Here is a 20,364-nt window from a genome sequence, read left to right on the forward strand (position 1 = left end):
TTGGCGCAGGTCTGCGCAAGCGTGCTGGCTCTGATGATTCTATGGAAGTTAACATCAGGTGTTTTTGTATTAAGCGGGGTGTAAGACGTAATTGCGCATGTGCACGGTCGCGATGGATCATGGGAGGCGGTTGGGACCGGAAATGTAATGGCTCCCGCTCTCATTTAAAAGGCTGCCGCATGGTGATTGTTTGGCGTGCTGGTGTCCTCATTTGGGGATTGTTGTGACGGAGGTTATCATGGCGTTTTGCCGTTATATACAGTCACATCTTATTTGGACCCTTTAACGATTGCTGTAGCAGTCCGGTTTTGCATACCATTCTTTATCTGAGGTGTTTTTGGGGTAAGTGACATTGAATATATCTATTGTATTGTTAAAATTGGTAGACTGACTCGGTCCATATGACTGTTTCAGGGTTGGCTTATCTTTATCTGCATACATTTTAGTGTTCTCCCCTTTTATTTTTGGGGAGTATATTTGCATCTATGTGGGGAATATATATATGGAATGGGGCGTTTGAGTATCAAAGGAGATTATCTTTAGTCACAGTTTAAGTAGGATCTTTATGATGTAGTCTCGACAGGGTGGGGAGTGTTTTTTACCTATACTGAGAGACTATATATATTTCTCTCTTCTTTTCTTAGATCCATATCGAATATTGTTACTAAACTCATGGATCAATAAAACCTCCTGATGAACCCTTTGGCTCTATTATACAAAGGGGGAAACGCGTCGAGGTGTGAGGTGTAAATTGTATCCCAAGATTGTGGAGCTATCAAGCACAGAGTGTCTAACCATTACCAGAAGGAACTAATGACATGACATATGTCTGAAATCATTTGTTTCTATGAAGAAGGATATTATCTTATATGATCTCAAGTGGATATGTGAGAGATATTTCATCTATCAAGAATTCTATTAGGGATCAAATTATGGTTACTGGACTTTTTTATCCTGTATCATCTTTGGCATTTAAGTGTTTGTTGCTTCACTGAGGTATAGGGTGTATCCCAAGACTGTGAAGCTATCAAGCACAGAGTGTCTAACCATTACCATAAGGAACTTGTGACATGTTATATGTCTGAAATTAATTGTCCCTATGAAAAAGATTATTATCTGATATGATCTCAAGTGGATATATGAGAAATATTTCATCTATTAAGTACTCTATTTGGGATCAAATTATGGTTACTGGACTTTTTTATCTTGTATCATCTTTTGCATATATGTGTTTGTTGCTTCACTGAAAAAATCTTTTTTCTTACAGTCCAGATGATGGCTTTGGGCCGTTATCGGTTCTCTGTTCTGTGGTGAATGACCTTTTTTGGGATTTTATAGGGTGCATGATATTCATAATAACAGTTCATTAGATGAGTTACACTATATATTGGGTGTTGGTTCTGTTAGGAATAACTTTGGGTATTCCAGGATGCGCTCAGTTTTAAAGCTATACCTGTTTTTTCCTATGAATAAGTGACCAGTTAAGGATGTGATTGGGATGTTGAGTGGTGGTCATATAAGTATCAAAACAGAGTGACCAGGGATGACTTATGTATTAATGTGATGTTACTGTCTCCTAAACTGGATAGGGGTTGGAGCTAGGTATAGTGACGAAATATATTTTTTGTCTCTGTATAAAGCTCCTTAAACCACTGTGTGACAGTGAGTACAAATAGGTTCAATACATATATATATATATATATATATATATATGATGTGAATAACGATATGAAATGCATATAACCCCTCTTTTTTCTCCCTTTGAGGAATGATGAGAAATATGTATTAGATTGTGAAAGAGGGATGACTTATGTATTGCTATGCATCTATCCCCTTATTGACTGAATCCAGCTGAGACACATTGTATGTTTTTATGTCTATGAGTTTGTTTAGCTTTTTTGTACAATAAAGGAATTTTTTATATATTTGGGGTTAATAATATTTTGATGTAATCCCTTTGATGAATTGGAACCCATAATGTTTTTCATAGCTGGTCATCTCAAACTACAAGTCTTGAGATAATTTGAGCCAAGAGGATACTTAAGGATTGAGATCTACAGGTATGATGGTCGAGTCCGCAAACTGATGACCAAATGTTGAACTTTCTTAGCACTTATAAATCACTTTCACCTTAAAACTATTTAAATATATTTCTGGCAATATGAATGGTCATTAATAGAGATGAGTGGATAAATTGAAGTTCGGGTACGCAGGGTACGGATCAGGACCCGGATTTCACCTAAACAGGTTCCCAAATGCCAAACCCTATTGGAAGTCAATGATTGGGCAGGTGGACTCTCCGTCCACATGCAGCCAGCCATAAACAGATCATTTCCATGGGAGGGCGTGTTTTTTTGTGCATGCTACATATAAAAACGTTGTTTCTACCCCTGGTGAAAGCCATTCAGAGACTGCAAGTGGATCCTATTGGGCCGAGCACCGAGAGTACCTAAGCACACCAATGCTCGATTGAGTGGTTAGCATCTGAACTCTTTTGTTAAAGCTGTGTTTGGTATGAACCCCGAACGCTACAGTTCGAGCACACTCATCTCTAGTCATTAACCATAAAATTGAAAATGCGGTGAATATATCACGTTTGGCTACATTATACAGTTTACGTCTCTTGTCTGGAGCATTCTTGGGATTGAAGAGAACGCTCCTATTGCTGGAAATGAAGCAAGCCCTCTTGACTGAAGAGCTTGGTATGCAAAAAATGTGCTTACACCGTAATATTTTAGCATTTATTTTGGAGAATATAATTTCACTACAATGATGTCATTCTGTAGGAATAGGTGAATGAATCATGCTATAACTGTCACACTGATAATGTATTGCTGAATATATAGAACAAGAAAGAAACTGCGAGAACTCTGCATTGAAGAGGAAAGTATGCAGTGATATATCATTCATGTCATATAGTGCATCATTCATTTACCTCACCAGTATACTAATATGTCAGGCTCACTGAAGCAGCGTTGTTTTGTGTGAACCCTTCATCTGGTGTTCATTCATGTGTACTCAATGTGTCGAGGGGTTAGGGCACGAGGGAAAACCTGTAGCAAATTATATTGTCAGGATGTTTATGGCTGCAGAGGATGAATGTTGTGAACTTCAAAGAAAGCTACAAAGTATAAATTCAGTTATTCAACAATTGGTGAATCACTAAATTCTATCAAAATTCCTGAGAGGCTGTAATTCATATCACAGCTTCTGGGTGGCCACATATAGACACATAAGGCATATACAACTCCCAGCAGAGTAGCTCAAAATCATGAGTTATTTTTTCCAAAGCTGGTGATCTCATGCTACTTATAGGGGTTATAAGACAAATCAGATTTCCATATTTACTCACTATGAAGCAACCTTTTATTTAATCCAGGCTGCCTATGGTCCCAAGCTTGTGATATTCTTTGTTTGTAATACACAGTACAAAACAGGAGTGTGGTGCCCAGGTCACAGTCTCCCATTTCAATTTTTTTCTTTTTAGAAATGGTTACGCTATTATTAAAAGACCATTCAATGATGGCTATGTAGCACCCACGGGGCAAGGGGTTAATCTTTCTCGTCTGAGGGCTTGGTGATGTTGGGTCTGAGGATGTCACAGGTGGCCCTGCCCGGTTTTGTGGCCCCGAGGTGTACAATAAAGAAAGGTTGGGGTGATGATGGTAGAGGAATTATCTCGTGACGCCACCTGCGGTACGCAGCCAAGGAATAGCCGCCGCTGCTGTCGCTGTCTTTGACGTTGGCTTGTTTTCCCCTAGGTACAGACGTGACATCCCGACATTGACCCTGACAGATCACTATCCCTGCTCTTGTATTAGCGACCTCTAGTGCGCTTCTGTCTACCTGCACTCAGGAGTTATTTTCTTACCTGAGTCCCTACATCCCATAGTGGTAGCTTGACACTAAATTGTGGAATGCCTGCTGATTGCTGATTGCATCAGGCCCCTGCGGTGAACTAGTTGGGTGATTTGGAAGACAATTTAATTAGCAAACAATGAGGTAACAGCCATGATTATCTTTCTTCAATCCTGTGGGACACAATGCCCTGAACTGAGAGCTGAGGGATATAAATAGGGGCCTGCTTCTTAGAGGACTTCCACTTAGTAGCCATGGTTCCAGATGGAGGATTACAAAACTGCTCCACTATCCAACACTGAGACCCAAACTTGTTTAGAGAACCAAGGTTGAGACTATCCAGTCACCGGCCACATACAGTACCTTGTTGTACTGCATTGGCTTTCTAAGCTTGCCGCTATGGCCATGGATGCTTCAAGTCTTGAAGGTTCTACAGACAGCCAGGCCAGTGAATGAGAGTGTCCCTGATTCTCATGTCTCCACAGTATGACGTGTTTATTATACTAGGCAGGGCTCTATTTGGGCATAATACTGTGTGGAGCTACTGTTGGAATAACAGAGTGTGAGAGGGTCTATAGGGAACATCATACCATGTGTGAGGTAAATGGGGTTACATACTATGGATTGAGGACAGAGGAATACTGTTTAAGGCAGTGGTGGCATTTTACTGTGTATGGGTCCTTGAGGGCAATATACTACATAGCCAACATCATACTGTGTGTGATGCAATGTACTGTGGGACATCAGACTGTTTGTGGGGGAATATACTGTGGGGGCATAATACTGTGGGTGGGGGTATTGTACTGTGTGGGAAGGCTATAGGGGCATTAGACTATATGCAGGGAATCATACTGCATGTGGAGGCAATGTATGAGAATCATATTGTGTGGGTGACACGGAGGACATAATCCTGCTCATTTCAGGCAGACACTGAGGGGGAATTGTATTGTATGTGGGGGAACTATGGGGGCATCGTACTTTGTAAAGGGGTTTGCTGGGGTATCATACTGTGTGTGTGATGTGAGATATGGATGCCTCATACTATATGTGGCAGCTATGGGAAGATCATACTGTGTGTGAGAGCTGTGGTAGTAGCATCACTGTCTGAAGAATCTAGTGTAGGGATATTGCACTGTGTGGGCATCATACCATGTGTGTTAGGGAATATGTGTGTCGCCCCCGCGTCAGCAGACGGGCTGCTCTGATCCGGATCCGCGGTGGCTCGAGGGGTCTCTGGACCCGGGGTTCGGGGTCGCGCGGCTACTTGGATAAAAGGCAAAGTATTTACATGGGATGGTATGGTTAAAGTTCATGACGCCACCCGTGGTGCGTGGTAAGATGGAGTACTACTGCTGCGATTGGGAGTACCCGGTGGCAATGGTGTGGGCAGCTAGGTGTTTAACCCCTCCACGGGTAGGGGAATGCCCCGGGACTTGGTGATGGTGACGGGGAGGTGCCGTTGAGACGGTAAAGGTCACTCCAATAATGCTGACATCGACAACTGTGGTAAACCAAAGTTCTGGACACTGCTGCCGCTGAGAGGGAGCACACCTGGATCCCGTGCCCATTGGTGTTGCCTGTTAGTCTGTGACCTTTGCCTTGGCACCTAGTGTTTTGGTTGGTCCCTTTAGTGTAAAACTAATTGGGTCCCGCTCAACAGTATGGCTAACTGGATGAGCTTGCTCTCAGGGTTCATGCTTGGGATTTTCTGGACCGTGTAGTGGGAAAGTCCTATCCCTCTTCGTTGCGCTAGTACCCCGATTTTGGAGCGCATGGAGAACGGATCTTGACGGCTCGTCCTCCCATGGTAAATTGTCAGGACGCCTGAAGCTCCTTCCTAACCTAGGGTACACATACCCCATCGTGCCCTGGCCCCTGCCCGGTGATGGTGTCGTGGGCGGAGGAGGGGACGCCGCGCTCTCCCACTGCTCGGGTCCGGCTGCCGCTGCGGCTGCTGCGGCCTGCTGCTGCTGCTGCTCGGTGGCTCGAGTGATGGGCCGGATCCCGGGGACTCGAGCGGCGCTCCTCGCCCGTGAGTGAAAGGGGATTGGGTTTTGGGATAGTTTATTGTCCGTGACGCCACCCACGGTTGTGGTGATTAAGTGGACACCACCGCTGCTCTGTCTGGGGAGCCCGGGAGGGATGGTATGGAGCAGCCAGTTGTTGATTTGCCCCTCCGTGGGTAGGGGGGGTTTGGTGCTCCCGGGGCCCAGTGATGGGGTTGGAATGGTGGACAGGCGGGTATGGGGCCTGTGGAGGTGCAGGGGCGCAGGGGCAGCGCTGTGCCGCACGGCACGGAGGTACTCACTCAGCCAGTAAACACGACACAGTTCTCGGTAAACAAACGGCTGGTTGGACGGGTCCCTCGGACGGTTACGGGGCTGCTGTTCCCTGCAGTTAGCGGTGTGACGGTCTCTTCCCTGCACCTATGTAAAGTCTTTTTGGTAGCGATGGGTCCCCACCGGTTACCCGCTCCCCGGCTCGGATATGTGCCGGAGGAGCCTCTCTCTTGCCCGCAGGTGCTGGCCCTGGGAAACTGGTGCCTTGGCGGTGGCGGTGTCTCCCCTTAACGGTCGGACTGTTGCCTTCAATCGGGACTTGGTTGTTAGGAGACAGAGGTCCCCATCACTGACGGATTTGGCAAATTATGGCGACTCCTAGCCTTGCCGGGATCCGAAAGGCCCCTGCCTTGGTGCTGACTGTTCTTCGTATACTGCTCCGGTACCGCCGGGTCACTACCCGTCCGTGGTCCTTCCAGCAACATCCAAGCAGTCCCCCTGCAGACTATCACCGCCGTCTGCTGACCTTGCTGTCACAGTCCGGGGCACACACCCGGACCAACTTCAGGCTTGCTTAACTGTTCTTTTTCTGTCACCACTCTTACTGTCCTCCTTTACCACTTTACTCCCTTCTACTTTTACTTCCCTAACTTCACTTGCTCCTCGCACAAGCTCTGCCTGAGCTAAAACTGCCTGGTTTTCCCCGCCTCCAGGGCTATGAACTCCTCGGTGGGTGGAGCCAACCGCCTGGCCCACCCCCTGGTGTGGACATCAGCCCCTGGAGGAAGGCAACAAGGATTTTAGGTTAGCCTAGATGTACCTGCCGGGAATGTGGGGTGCATGTGATGTTGTGACCTGTGACCCCTGGCTTGCCCAAGACGTCACAATGGCACAAGGCCACCAGCTGTCCTGTTCGACAGTCCGTGCCCCTTGTCATGATCCCCTGTGACCGGGGTCCAGCTCCTACCAGGTCCAGACCAACATCTGCCACCTAGTAGTCTCAAGGAGCCCAGCTCCTGACCTCTCCTCTCGAGAGTCACCACTCAACTGACTGTCTCCTAACACTCCTGACCTCCCCTTAACCAACCCCCCAAGTGTGTGACCCTATTCCACTCAGGCTGTCCACTGGTGTGTCTGGTGGGTGTGGTGCAGTGTTCCTAGGATTTTGATTAGCTTGTTCTTGGCAACACCAAAGATCAGGGACCCATAACCAAGGAGGAGGTGGAAATTGTACAGCAGGGTAGATTGCACAATACCCTGTGATGACCTGATAGGCCAGGGTATCACATTTGCTATGGGGCATCATAGTGAGTGGGAGGCCTGTTTGGCATCAAACTGTAGGTGGGAGAATGTACTGTGGGGGGTATCTTATTGTTTTGAGAGCACTGTAATAGCATCATAGTGTGTGGGGGGGATCTGTGAGTGCATCCTACTTTATAGGGAGCACTATGGAGGCATCATACTTTGTTTAGTGGGCATTGTGGGGGCCATGAAAGGGATACCACACAGAATAGGAGCATTAATGAGATTCAATAAAAGCAATAATTCTGTGTAAGAACTTAAAAATGTCAAATAAAAAATTCTGGGGAGAGCTATGCACGATGCAATTTATTTCCCTCTTTTACTCCAGATTTACCACTACTAAAGTGCCACTATGACCCCAGATGCTTCTACCATTACCCTTTACACAACGGCTGACAGAGCCATCAGCAAAGTCAAATGATTTAATTATAACAAGAGGAACTCCGGCACTCTACCCCAATAATTGTCAAACAATTGTTCTGATTCAAAAAAGGGGTTCTTTATTTTACATGAAAGTCTATACACATAGGATGTCCAAAACAAAAAACGTTTCGACCAATCTGGTCTTCATCAATGGACCATCTGTGTGTAGCAGGTAAAGGTGAGTTTAGCAATCAGAGATATGATGCAGCGAGTCCCAAAGGGACCAATGTCCCATAGTATACTGCCAGACACAAGGAGATGGTCCGTCCTCTTTATCCACGCAGGTCTTGTCACACACCCGTTATGGGCATACCTTATACCGCGCAGTGATTTTGATCAGGTCCACTGTTTAATATAGCATACTATGGGACATTGGTCCATTTGGGACTCGCTGCATCGCATCTCTGATTGCTAAACTCACCTTTACCTGCTACATACAGATGGTCCATTGATGAAGACCAGATTGGTCGAAACGTTTTTTGTTTTGGACACCCTATGTGTATAGACTTTCATGTAAAATAAAGAACCCCTTTTTTGAATCAGAACAATTGTTTGACAATTATTGGGGTAGAGTGCCAGAGTTCCTCTTGTTATATTGATTTTTTCTTTTCTCCTGAGCACCTGTAAGGTGAAGCAGGGTCCTAATCCTTTTAAATGATTTAATTATGTCCTTCATTTCTTCCGACCCAATGTCACCTGAGTACAAATGCTGATTATACATTTCACCCTATAAATCAGCTGAGAGAAATTAATGTGAAATATCTGCCTTCGCCATGGCTCAGGGTACTATGAGGCCAATATGGTATCGTGGGAACCACCAGCTGTTACCTCAGATGAACTCACTGACATCACCACTCTCACAGCTGCAGCTCCGTCAGTGTTACCCAGATTCTGCAGTGCTCAGTCACATTTTCTAATGTGACCACGCACTGAGACCTCAAACAGCAGAGCCAGGATAGTCGTGGTGTGGATTGCAGGGGTGTTTTGGGGATTAATAAATTGTAGATAGAGGGTTTGTTTTTAAATAAAGGATTTCTCTCTATATTTTGTGTTCACTTTTACTTACACAATTAGTAATAGGGTGGTACCATAGAACCCTACCCATTACTAATCTCGGGCTTGATGACAGCACTGATTTTTTGACAAATCACATCTATCATTAACACCTTATATTACCCCGATTGCCACTGCTCCAGGGCATTCGGGATGAGCCAGGTAAGCACCAAGATTGGAGCATCTAATGGATGCACCAATTTAGGGCAGCTGCTGGCTGCTATTTATAGGCTGGGGAGGGTCCTATGGACTTCCGCAGCCTGAGAATACCAGTCTAAAGCTGTCGGCTATATCTTGGCTGGGTATCAACATTGGGGGGATATCATTTTTTTAAATTCTTTATTTAAATATTTTAAAAATAGCTGCATGTTGGCCGTCGTATTTTGATACACAGTCGAGATATTGCAAACAGCTGGGTGCTGCAGCCTCTAGTTCTCTGCTTCATCTGCGCTGGGTATCAAAATGTGGGGGAACTACACACCAATTTTTCTAATTATTTATTTATTTTTACACTCCACTAAGGGGATCCAAACAGCTACTGTGAGGGCAACCAAGCACAGATGCTATCACAGAGGATGGGCAGGGGAAGAAATGAATTTACATGAGATTTAATGAGTGAACCCGGAAGCAGTGTGACAGCTACGCGGAAACTCAGTAAGTATAATTGTCCTGCTTTAATCCCCATTTTGCTTCCATTTGCAGCCCCCTAGCCATTACTAACACCATTTTATAACAATAAAGGCTACTTTACACACTGCGATATCGGTCCCGATATCGCTAGTGTGGGTACCCGCCCCCATCTGTTGCGCGACACGGGCATATCGCTGCCCGTGCCGCCCAACATCGCCCAGAGCCGTCACACATACTTACCTGTCCGGCGACGTCGCTGTGACCGGCAAACCGCCTCCTTTCTAAGGAGGCGGTCCGTGCGGCGTCACAGCGGCGTCACTGAAACGTCACTGAACCGCCGCCCAATAGCAGCGGAGGGGCGGAGATGAGCGGGACGTAACATCCCGCCCACCTCCTTCCTTCCGCATAGTGGCCGGGAGGCAGGTAGGGAGAGCTTCCTCGCTCCTGCGGCGTCACACGCAGCGATGTGTGCTGCCGCAGGAACGAGGAACAACCTCGTTACTGCTGCAGTAACGATAATTGAGAACGGACCCCCGTGTCGCCGATTAGCGATTTTGCACGGTTTTGCAACGATGCAAAATCGCTTATCGGTGTCACACGCAACGGCATCGCTAATGCGGCCGGATGTGCGTCATAAAATCCGTGACCCCAACGACTCCGCATTAGCGATGTCGCAGCGTGTAAAGCCCGCTTTAGGGTTTGGTCCCTTAGACTTATATGGAGTTCAGCGTCTTAGTTAAAGTCCGATCCCAAATTTTTTTATTTTTATTTTTTTTTAAGTCCGGCCAAATCAGCCGAACCTCAACATCTGCGGATTCTGCCCTCTCTAGCTGTGAGCTCTGATGTCCTCTCACTACCTTAATTAACCCCTTCACACCCGGCCACTAAAACACCCTTATGACTGGACCATTTTTTTGCAATTCTGACCAGTGTCACTTTGACAGGCTATAACCTGTCAGGGCAGGGATGACTGGTAGGCCCAGGAGGTGGATCCACTGGACCATGCACCCCACCGGAGGGCAGGGTACACGGCAGCCGGAGCACTGGCGTGGCAGGGACAGGTATAGTTGTCGCGGGCGGGGAGGAGGGTGTCAGCACACCGCGCTCACCCCTTCTGCTCGGGTCCGGCAGTTGCTCCTGGTGGCTCAAGCTGTGGGCCGGATCCCGGGGTGTCTTGAGCGACACTCCTCGCCCGTGAGTGAAAGGGGGTGTTTGTTGGGTGTGGGGATTGTTATAGTTCGTGACGCCACCCACGGTTGTGGTGATTGCACCACCGCTGCTCAGTATGGGGGTCCCGGGGATGGTGATGCGGAGCAGCCAGGTGTTGTGTTGCCCCTCCGTGGGTAGGGGCTGGTGATCCCGGGGCCCAGTGAAGAGATGTAAAGTGTAGGGCCCGGTGGGCGCAGGGACGCGGGGGCAGCGCTGTGCCTTGCGGCACTGTGGTACTCACTCAGCCTGAGACACGGACACAGTTTGTACGGTAAACCAACGGCTGGTAGGACGGTCCCACAGACGGCTGCACCTGCACTCCCGGTAGGTGACGGTGACGTCTCTCTTCCTTGCACCTGTGTTGTCTGATGGTAGGGGTGGATTCCCTCCGGTTACCCGCTCCCCGACTGCAATCTGGGCCGGAGGAGCTCTACACTTTGCCCGCAGGCGCTGGCCCTGGGGAAACTGGTGCCCTGGCGGTGGCGGTGTCTCCCCGGTAATGGTCGGGCTGTTGCCGTCAATCGGGACTTGGTTGTTGGGGGATCTACGTCCCCTTCACTGACGGATTTGGCAAATCTGGCGACTCCTAGCCTTGCCGGGGTCCGAGAGGCCCCTGCCCTGGTGCTGACTGTCCTTCGGAACACTGCTCCAGACCACCGGGCACACAGCCAACGGGGTCCTTCCAGGAACTTCCAAACGGTCCCCCTCCAAACAGTCACCGCCGTCGCTGACCTTGCTGTTCTGGCCCTACACAAAGCTGGGCTCTCAGGCTTTCTTTCCTTCTGTCACTTTACTTGCTTTTCTCCTTTACACTTCTCTACTTTCACCACTTTCACTTCTCTGTTTACTTTCTCTCTTTAGCTCCTCACACTTGCCCTCTCTGGGCTAAACTGCTTCACTCTTCCATGTCCCTCACTGGACTGCCTGGTTACTTCCTGCCTCCAGAGCTGTGAGCTCCTTGGTGGGCGGAGCCAACCGCCTGGCCCACCCCCTGGTGTGCATCAACAGACTCCTGGAGGAAGGCAACAAGGATTTCTGGTTAGCAGATGTGCCTACCTGGAGTGTGGGGTGTGGTGGTGTTGTGACCTGTGTCCCCTGGCTTGCCCAGGGCGACACATTCCCCCTTAGCAAAATGCAGACCGTCCGCGAGCTGCCGTCCTACACCGGTTTTATTTTTCTGTAAAAAGGGGATAACAGGGTTAAGCAAAACATAAATACATTTTTTAATCAAAACTCTTCCCAAGATGGGAGGCACATTTACTTAAACGTTGCAACGGTTTACGGCTACGGTTTCCGCTCTCTCCCACCCAAGCAACCTGGCCCTGATGCTGCCCCTAAAGCCCAGGCAGCACCCCTTGACCCACAGTCCAGCACAAGTTACCCGAGCGGGATCTGTCCTTCCCCTCCAGAGGGTAGCCACCGGTTCCTTTGGTGGCTGGGCCCTAGCCTGCTCTGCTCAGGGCCCTCCCTCCAACCTGCCTCTCCGGAGGCGGCATTGCGGAAACGGTAACGGTAACCAACATATTTACAAGCCACTTAACGTTTGTGGTGCCCTGCAAGTTCACGGGCTTGTCCATGGATAGTTCCCATGCATTTTAAACGGTCCCCACGGGGACAACGGTGCCAGCTCCTGCCGGTTGCAAATCACAAAGCAAATCAGGTGAGGTACTCTGTATCATTTTCATCATTCTTTCAACTTTTAAACAAAATGGTGGTCCCAACGGGGACTGGACAACGGTGCTCCGCTGCCCTGGAAGCGGCTCAACAGTCCATTCTCACTCGTGGGGCTCTAGTGCCACCTTCACATGGTGCACCGCTCTGGGCCCCAATGGTAGCTCGCTGCAGGCAATCTTCTTCCATATACATGCGGGCATGCACATCCGCTCTATACCCCTCTCGGGCTCCGATCTCTCTGCGCAGCTGCTGTTGCCGTCGCTCCCAGCCGGGAGCACTTTCTGTTTGCTCCGGTTCAGCGTGTGCGGGGGACGGGCCCAGCCAGAGTCCCTCCGTGTCGGCTACGACCGGCACCTTCAGTAATGAGGAACCCCGCTGTGACATGGCCTGCTCTGCCTCCTGGCAGCTGCATCCCCGCCGTGCCTCCGGTGCATCTTTGCTGACGGCTTCAGCCTTCGGCTTCTTCCATGGAAGCGGATCAGGGCGGTCATGAGCTTCTGCTGCAGGTCGGTCCGCCGGGGCGGATTGGCAGGGTACCGCTACCGGTGGTGGTGGTAGCGGGCCTAGTGGCGGGGCAGCAGCAGCTAACGCGGGTAGCGGGAGAGGCAGCAGGGTGAATGGGTGTAGGCCGGGCCCCTCAGCCGCAGCGGCCGATCCCTCGGGAATACAGGGACGTGGGTCTCTTACCCGTTCCTCCAAATCTTCCTCCACCTCGCATCTCCACATAGCAGCCACCGCTTCCACCATGTCGGCCTCCCACTCCTCCAGGAGGAGCTGCATGCGGACCTGCAGACGGCTGCTTAGCTGGGCAGTCCGGACTTCCACCCACGCCGCCATGCCAGGGGCGGGGACCACGGTGTTATTGGTCGGACTCAGCATCTTTAGCAGCAGCCTCTTCCAGGAACCAATGAATGGCCGCAGGGTCCTGGCGTCCATGCTTCCACAGCCGCGCTCACATGCGGCCAGCCGCCATTTCGTCCCCCTTAGCTCTTTCCGGCCCCTCCTCTCTCGGGGCGGGGTTTTGGCCTTCGCGCCTCTACTGCTCGAGAAGACGCTCGAGCGGGAACTTTTCGCGCCAAAGATGGCGGCTTCTGAAATTTTTCTGCCGGATACCTCCGGCGGTAACAAGGCGCACCTCTACCAGACGGCAGAGCGGTAAGATCCTGTTCGTGACGCCAAGTTGTCGCGGGCGGGGAGGAGGGTGTCAGCACACCGCGCTCACCCCTTCTGCTCGGGTCCGGCAGTTGCTCCTGGTGGCTCGAGCTGTGGGCCGGATCCCGGGGTGTCTCGAGCGACACTCCTCGCCCTTGAGTGAAAGGGGGTGTTTGTTGGGTGTGGGGATTGTTATAGTTCGTGACGCCACCCACGGTTGTGGTGATTGCACCACCGCTGCTCAGTATGGGGGTCCCGGGGATGGTGATGCGGAGCAGCCAGGTGTTGTGTTGCCCCTCCGTGGGTAGGGGCTGGTGATCCCGGGGCCCAGTGAAGAGATGTAAAGTGTAGGGCCCGGTGGGCGCAGGGACGCGGGGGCAGCGCTGTGCCTTGCGGCACTGTGGTACTCACTCAGCCTGAGACACGGACACAGTTTGTACGGTAAACCAACGGCTGGTAGGACGGTCCCACAGACGGCTGCACCTGCACTCCCGGTAGGTGACGGTGATGTCTCTCTTCCTTGCACCTGTGTTGTCTGATGGTAGCGGTGGATTCCCTCCAGTTACCCGCTCCCCGACTGCAATCTGGGCCGGAGGAGCTCTACACTTTGCCCGCAGGCGCTGGCCCTGGGGAAACTGGTGCCCTGGCGGTGGCGGTGTCTCCCCGGTAATGGTCGGGCTGTTGCCGTCAATCGGGACTTGGTTGTTGGGGGATCTACGTCCCCTTCACTGACGGATTTGGCAAATCTGGCGACTCCTAGCCTTGCCGGGGTCCGAGAGGCCCCTGCCTTGGTGCTGACTGTCCTTCGGAACACTGCTCCAGACCACCGGGCACACAGCCAACGGGGTCCTTCCAGGAACTTCCAAACGGTCCCCCTCCAAACAGTCACCGCCGTCGCTGACCTTGCTGTTCTGGCTATACACAAAGCTGGGCTCTCAGGCTTTCTTTCCTTCTGTCACTTTACTTGCTTTTCTCCTTTACACTTCTCTACTTTCACCACTTTCACTTCTCTGTTTACTTTCTCTCTTTAGCTCCTCACACTTGCCCTCTCTGGGCTAAACTGCTTCACTCTTCCATGTCCCTCACTGGACTGCCTGGTTACTTCCTGCCTCCAGAGCTGTGAGCTCCTTGGTGGGCGGAGCCAACCGCCTGGCCCACCCCCTGGTGTGCATCAACAGACTCCTGGAGGAAGGCAACAAGGATTTCTGGTTAGCAGATGTGCCTACCTGGAGTGTGGGGTGTGGTGGTGTTGTGACCTGTGTCCCCTGGCTTGCCCAGGGCGACACATAACCAGGTCACCAGGGTCACGGAGTACTTTAAGATGGTACAGAATGCTGGTACAAGTAACAGGACACGGTACAAGGGGACCTGAGCACCTAGCTCAAAAGACAAGGCTTCAAGACACGTTGATCAGGCCCCGCCCACATGGAAAGGCCAGTCTTATATACCCAGCACAGCCCTATGTCATATTCTGCTTCAGGTGTGCTGGGCCTATAAGACCAGGGAAGTGGGCGCGGCCCGGTCCTATACAGAAACATGTGTCTAAGACTCAGAGTCAGACTCCTGAGACCAGGAACAGGACGCAGGGGAGCATGAGCGGGAGCGGCAGCCGCGACCAGCGGACACGTGGACTGGGTCAGTGAGCAAGGAGCGGAGGTGCGATGGCGATACTGGATCAGTGGGTAAGGAGCGGTGTCTGGATAGTGAGACCGGCTCAGTGGGTAAGGATCGGTGGCGTGCTGGTGAGGCTGGATCAGTGGGTACGGAGCGGTGGTGCGATGCAGGGACCGGCTCAGTGGGTAAGGAGGGCTGTCGGGACACCGGGAGCGTGACATAACCCTGGTACGCTTCAACAGATCCCGGTGATTCTGACATTGTTTTTTCATAGCATATTGTACTTAATGACAGTGGTAAACATAGGCTGATAGTTTTTGCGTTTATTTGTGAAAATTTTAAAAATTTGGTGAAAATTTTGAACATTTTGCAATTTTCAAGCTTTGAAACTTTATGCACATAAATCCAAGAGATACATCACACAAAATAGTTACGAAATAACATTTTCCAAATGTCTTCCTTATACCAGCGCAATTTTGGAAACATTTTTTTTTTTTGCTAGGAAGTTAGAAGGGTTCAAAGTTCATCAGCAATTTCTCATTTTTCCAACACAATTTGCAAAACCATTTTTTTAGGGACCACATCACAGTTGAAGAAAATACCCAAAAGTGACACCATTCTAACAACTGCACCCCTCACACTGCTCAAAACCACATCCAAGAAGTTCATTAACCCCATAGGTTCTTCACAGGAACCACAGCAATGAGGAAGGAAAAAATGAAAATTTTACTTTTTTGCACAAAAATGTTACTTTAGCAATAACATTTTGCATTTTCACAAGGGTATCAGGAAAAAATGCACCACAAAATTGATTGTACAATTTCTCCTGAGCACAGATACCTCATATGTAGTAGAAATCAATTGTTTGGGTGCACGGCAGGACTCAGAAGGGAGGGAGCCTCATTTTAATTTTTGAAAGCAAAATTAGCTCAAATCATGAGCGGACGACATGTCGAGTTTGAAGAGGCCCTGAGGTGCCTAAACAGTGAGTTATTTCCCCCACATTTGACCCCATTTTGGGAACTAGACCCCTCAAGGAATTTATCTAGATGTCTGACAACCACCTTGAACCGGAGCCTCACAGAAGTTTATAACATTGAGCCATGAAAATATATATTTTTTTTTTTACCACAAAATTGTTACTTCAACCAGGTAGCTAATTTTTCACAAGAGGATCAGGAAAAATGCACCATAAAATGTATTGTGCAATTTCTCCTGAGTACGCTGATACCTCGTATGTGGTGGAAATCAATTGTTTGGGCACACGGCAAAATTCGAAAGAGAAGGAGCGCCATTTGACTGCAAAATTGTCTGGAATCATTAGCGGGTACCATGTCGTGTTTAGATACCCTCTGAGGTGCCTAAGACATGGAGCGCTCCCACAAGTGAAACCATTTCAGAAACTAGACCCCTCAAGGAATTTATCTAGATGTGTGGGGACCATCTTGTACCCCATGGGGGCTCGGAAGGCAAGGAGCGCCATTTGACTTTTTAAATGCAAGGACACAGATCAGTGATGTGCATCACTGATCGACCGCTGCAGGATGTACATAAGGTGCAAAAAGTGATATGGATATGGAAGAAACTAAAAAAAGGCCTGCCCAAAATTGAGCATGGACGCCGATGCGTGATGTGCATCACTAATCGACGCTCGGAGGGAAGCTCAGATGGATGAGGTGCAAAAAGGGACAGGAGATGAGGGACAAAAAAAATTATGCTCACAGGACCAGAGGATTAGCAGAAGCATCACTGAACAAAGCAGTTGCAAGAGGAATTGCAGGCAGAAAGAAGGATGGCTTATTACAGGATGCAGCAGCAGGTAGTAAGATGGATGGCTCACCGAGGACCCTGGAAGTACCCAGCGATGGAGGGAGATGCGATCAAACCAATGAAGACCTTGGACGACCCGCTGACAGCAGGTAGAGGAAATCGGAGGGGGACAGTAGATGCCGAGGAGAAGACAGGAGAAGCTGGATCGCACCAACTGCAGAGGCAGGAGAATCAGGGCAGGAGGAGAGAATGCAGGTGGGGGCAGATTGGGAGGGCTCTGGGGAGGCACATTGGGAGGGGACTGATCGACAGGGGGCACATTGGGAGTGCACAGGAGCAGCATGGAAGCATGCAGGGGAAGCTCTTACTGGATTGCATGGTTTGGGGCATTTTTTATGCCCAAAATAGTGCAATTACTGTGATTGTTTCAGATTTGAACAGTAGGAAGGAGAACGGGTTGAATTGGACAAAGTACCCTAATGCACACGATTTAAAAAAAAATGTTTGTATTTTTCATTTTAATGTAGTTCAATAAATATTTGATTTTTTACTAATTTGTTGGTGCTGTGTCCAACCCAAAGCGTTCTCCTTCCTACCGCTTGCATCTTTCCAGACTCAGCTTGTCTGGTGGACACTTTGCACTTTGCACCTGAAGTCCTGGTGTGTCCTGGTGAAGTGTGCACGTCTGTGGCAGGTAAGCTGAAAATACTTTGTTCTTACACTGTGTGCAGAATTATTAGGCAAGTTGTATTTTAGAGGATTTTGTTTTATTATTGATCAACAACTATGTTCTCAATCAACCCAAAAGACTCATAAATATCATAATATTTTTGTAAGTTGGAGTGTTTTTTTTTAGATTTGGCTATCTTAGGAGGATATCTGTTTGTGCAGGTAACTATTACATAGTTACATAGGTTGAAAACAAGACCTAAGTCCATCTACTTCAACCTTCCTCCGGCCCGATATCGCTAGCATGACACCCGCCCCCATCGTTTGTGCGCGACGGGCATATCGCTGCCTGTCACGCACAAAATCGCGCACCCCCGTCACACATACTTACCTGTCCTTCGACGTCGCTGTGACCGGCGAACCGCCTCCTTTCTAAGGGGGCGGTCCGTTTGGCGTCACAGTCACGTCACTAAGCGGCCGCCCAATGTAAGCGGAGGGGCGGAGATGAGCGGGACGTAACATCCCGCCCATCTCCTTCCTTCCGCATTGTGGCTGGAGGCAGGTAAGGAGATGATCCTCGTTCCTGCGGCGTCACACGTAGCGATGTGTGCTGCCGCAGGGACGAGGATCAACTTCGCCCCAGCGACAGCAGCGATAACTGGCAGCGGAGCCCCATGTCAACGAGGAGCGATTTTGTGCGTTTTTGCAACGATCCAAAATTGCTCCTAGGAGTCACACGCTACGACATCGCTACAGCGGCCGGATGTGCATCACAAAATCTGTGACCCCAACGAGATCGCGGTAGCGAAATCGTAGCGTGTAAAGCCCGCTTTAGTCACTTATAACCAACAATGTTGTGTGTACTGAGGAAATCATCCAGCCCTTTTTTAAAAGCTGTTGTAGTGTCTGCTATTACTACCTCTTGTGGTAGGGCATTCCACAGGCTGACTGCTCGAACTGTAAAGAACCCTTTCTGATTTATCTGCCAGAATCGCTTTTCTTCTGTGCAGCATTATTAGGCAACTTAATAAAAACCAAATATATTCCCATCTCACTTGTTTATTTTCACCAGGTATACTAATATAATTGCACAAAATTTAGAAATAAACATTTCTGACATGCAAAAACAAAACCCCAAAAAATTAGTGACCAACATAGCTACCTTTCTTTATGATGACACTCAACAGTCTACCATCCATAGATTGTCAGTTGCTTGATCTGTTTACGATCAACATTGCGTGCAGCAGCCACCACAGCCTCCCAGACACTGTTCAGAGAGGTGTACTGTTTTCCCTCCCTGGACATCTTACATTTTATGAGGGAGCACAGGTTCTCTATGGGGTTCAGTTCAGGTGAAGAAGGCGGCCATGTCATTATTTTTTCCTCTTTTAGACCTTTACTGGCCAACCACGCTGTGGAATAGTTGGATGCATGTGATGGAGCATTGTCCCGCATAAAAATCATGTTTTTCTTGAACGATACCGACGAAGTGGAGGCGACCTTAGTGGAGCAGGTGAGCGACCCACGCCCCTATGTCCTTGAGGGACCGGCCGATGCGGCTGAGGGACCCGGTCTGCCCCTGCCCTCTATATTGCCTCCCTCGCTGCTCGTTCTGACCCCCCGCTCGGTCCGCTGCTCCCAACACCGGCAGCGGAGCCCGTCCTATCCGCCCATGAGGACCCGCCTGTGGAAGTAGCCCGCGGACGACCAGTCACCCGACCAACGCCAATCCTGCTCCCGTGGAAGACCGACCGCCGGCAGGTGTCCGGCCCCGGGGCAAGCCCGTTGGTCTCAGAAGCCGCCGCGCCCCAGCTAATCCAGGCCCCGGCAGTCCGCCTGGCCAAGATGGAAGTACCCGGTGACCAGTAACCCACGGAGGGGTTAACATCTTGCTGCACTACCATCTCCCCCGGGTGCCCAGTAATCGCAGCGGTGGTGTACAACTTCACCACAACCCATGGGTGGTGTCACAAACTCAAACACGGCTCCGGCCGTGCACCTACCTACCTCCCTCCAAAAGCGCGAGGACCCCTTTAAGAGTGAAGTGACCCCGGGTCCGGAGGCGCTCGAGCCACCCACCAACGAGCCCGGACCCGAGCGGCTCAGCTGCAGCCGAGTGCGGGGCAGTACACATCGACTCTTCTGGCGTCACGAACAGGATACTTACCTATTCACTTACCTAGTGAAGTGCGCCTTGAAGTGAAGTCAGCGGTGATCCGTTGCAAAAGTTTCAGAATCCGCCATCTTGCCGCCATCTTTTGGTGTGAAGATTCCCACCAGAGTCTTCTTCCCAGCAGAAAGGATGCCAAAAACTGAAGCCCCACCCCCTGGGAACATGGCCGTGCAGCAAAGCGAGAGGTCGAAAAACGAAACTAATTGGCCGAAAAAGCGAGTGCCGCGAAAAGACCAAGGGGGCGGGTGAAGATTCTGCGACATGTGATCGAGCAGATAAAGGGCAGGGACTCCATGACCCTGCCACACTTCTGGTTCCTGGACCCCGCGAGAGTGACATGGCCGACCCGTCCCGCAAGCCCGCAGCATCGGAGCCCACGCCCAGAACAGCGGCGTGGGTGGAAGCCCGGACCACGCAGATGTGTCGCCAGATACAAGCCCAGGCGCGGTTCTTAATGGAATGATGGATAGCCGAGATGGAGGAGCTGGCTGCGGCCGTGCGGGGACGCGAAGTAAAGGCGACCTTAGTGGAGCAGGTGAGCGACCCACGCCCCTATGT

The sequence above is a fragment of the Anomaloglossus baeobatrachus genome, chromosome 3 (assembly GCF_048569485.1).
Source record: "Anomaloglossus baeobatrachus isolate aAnoBae1 chromosome 3, aAnoBae1.hap1, whole genome shotgun sequence".
NCBI classification, from domain to species: Eukaryota; Metazoa; Chordata; class Amphibia; order Anura; family Aromobatidae; genus Anomaloglossus; species Anomaloglossus baeobatrachus.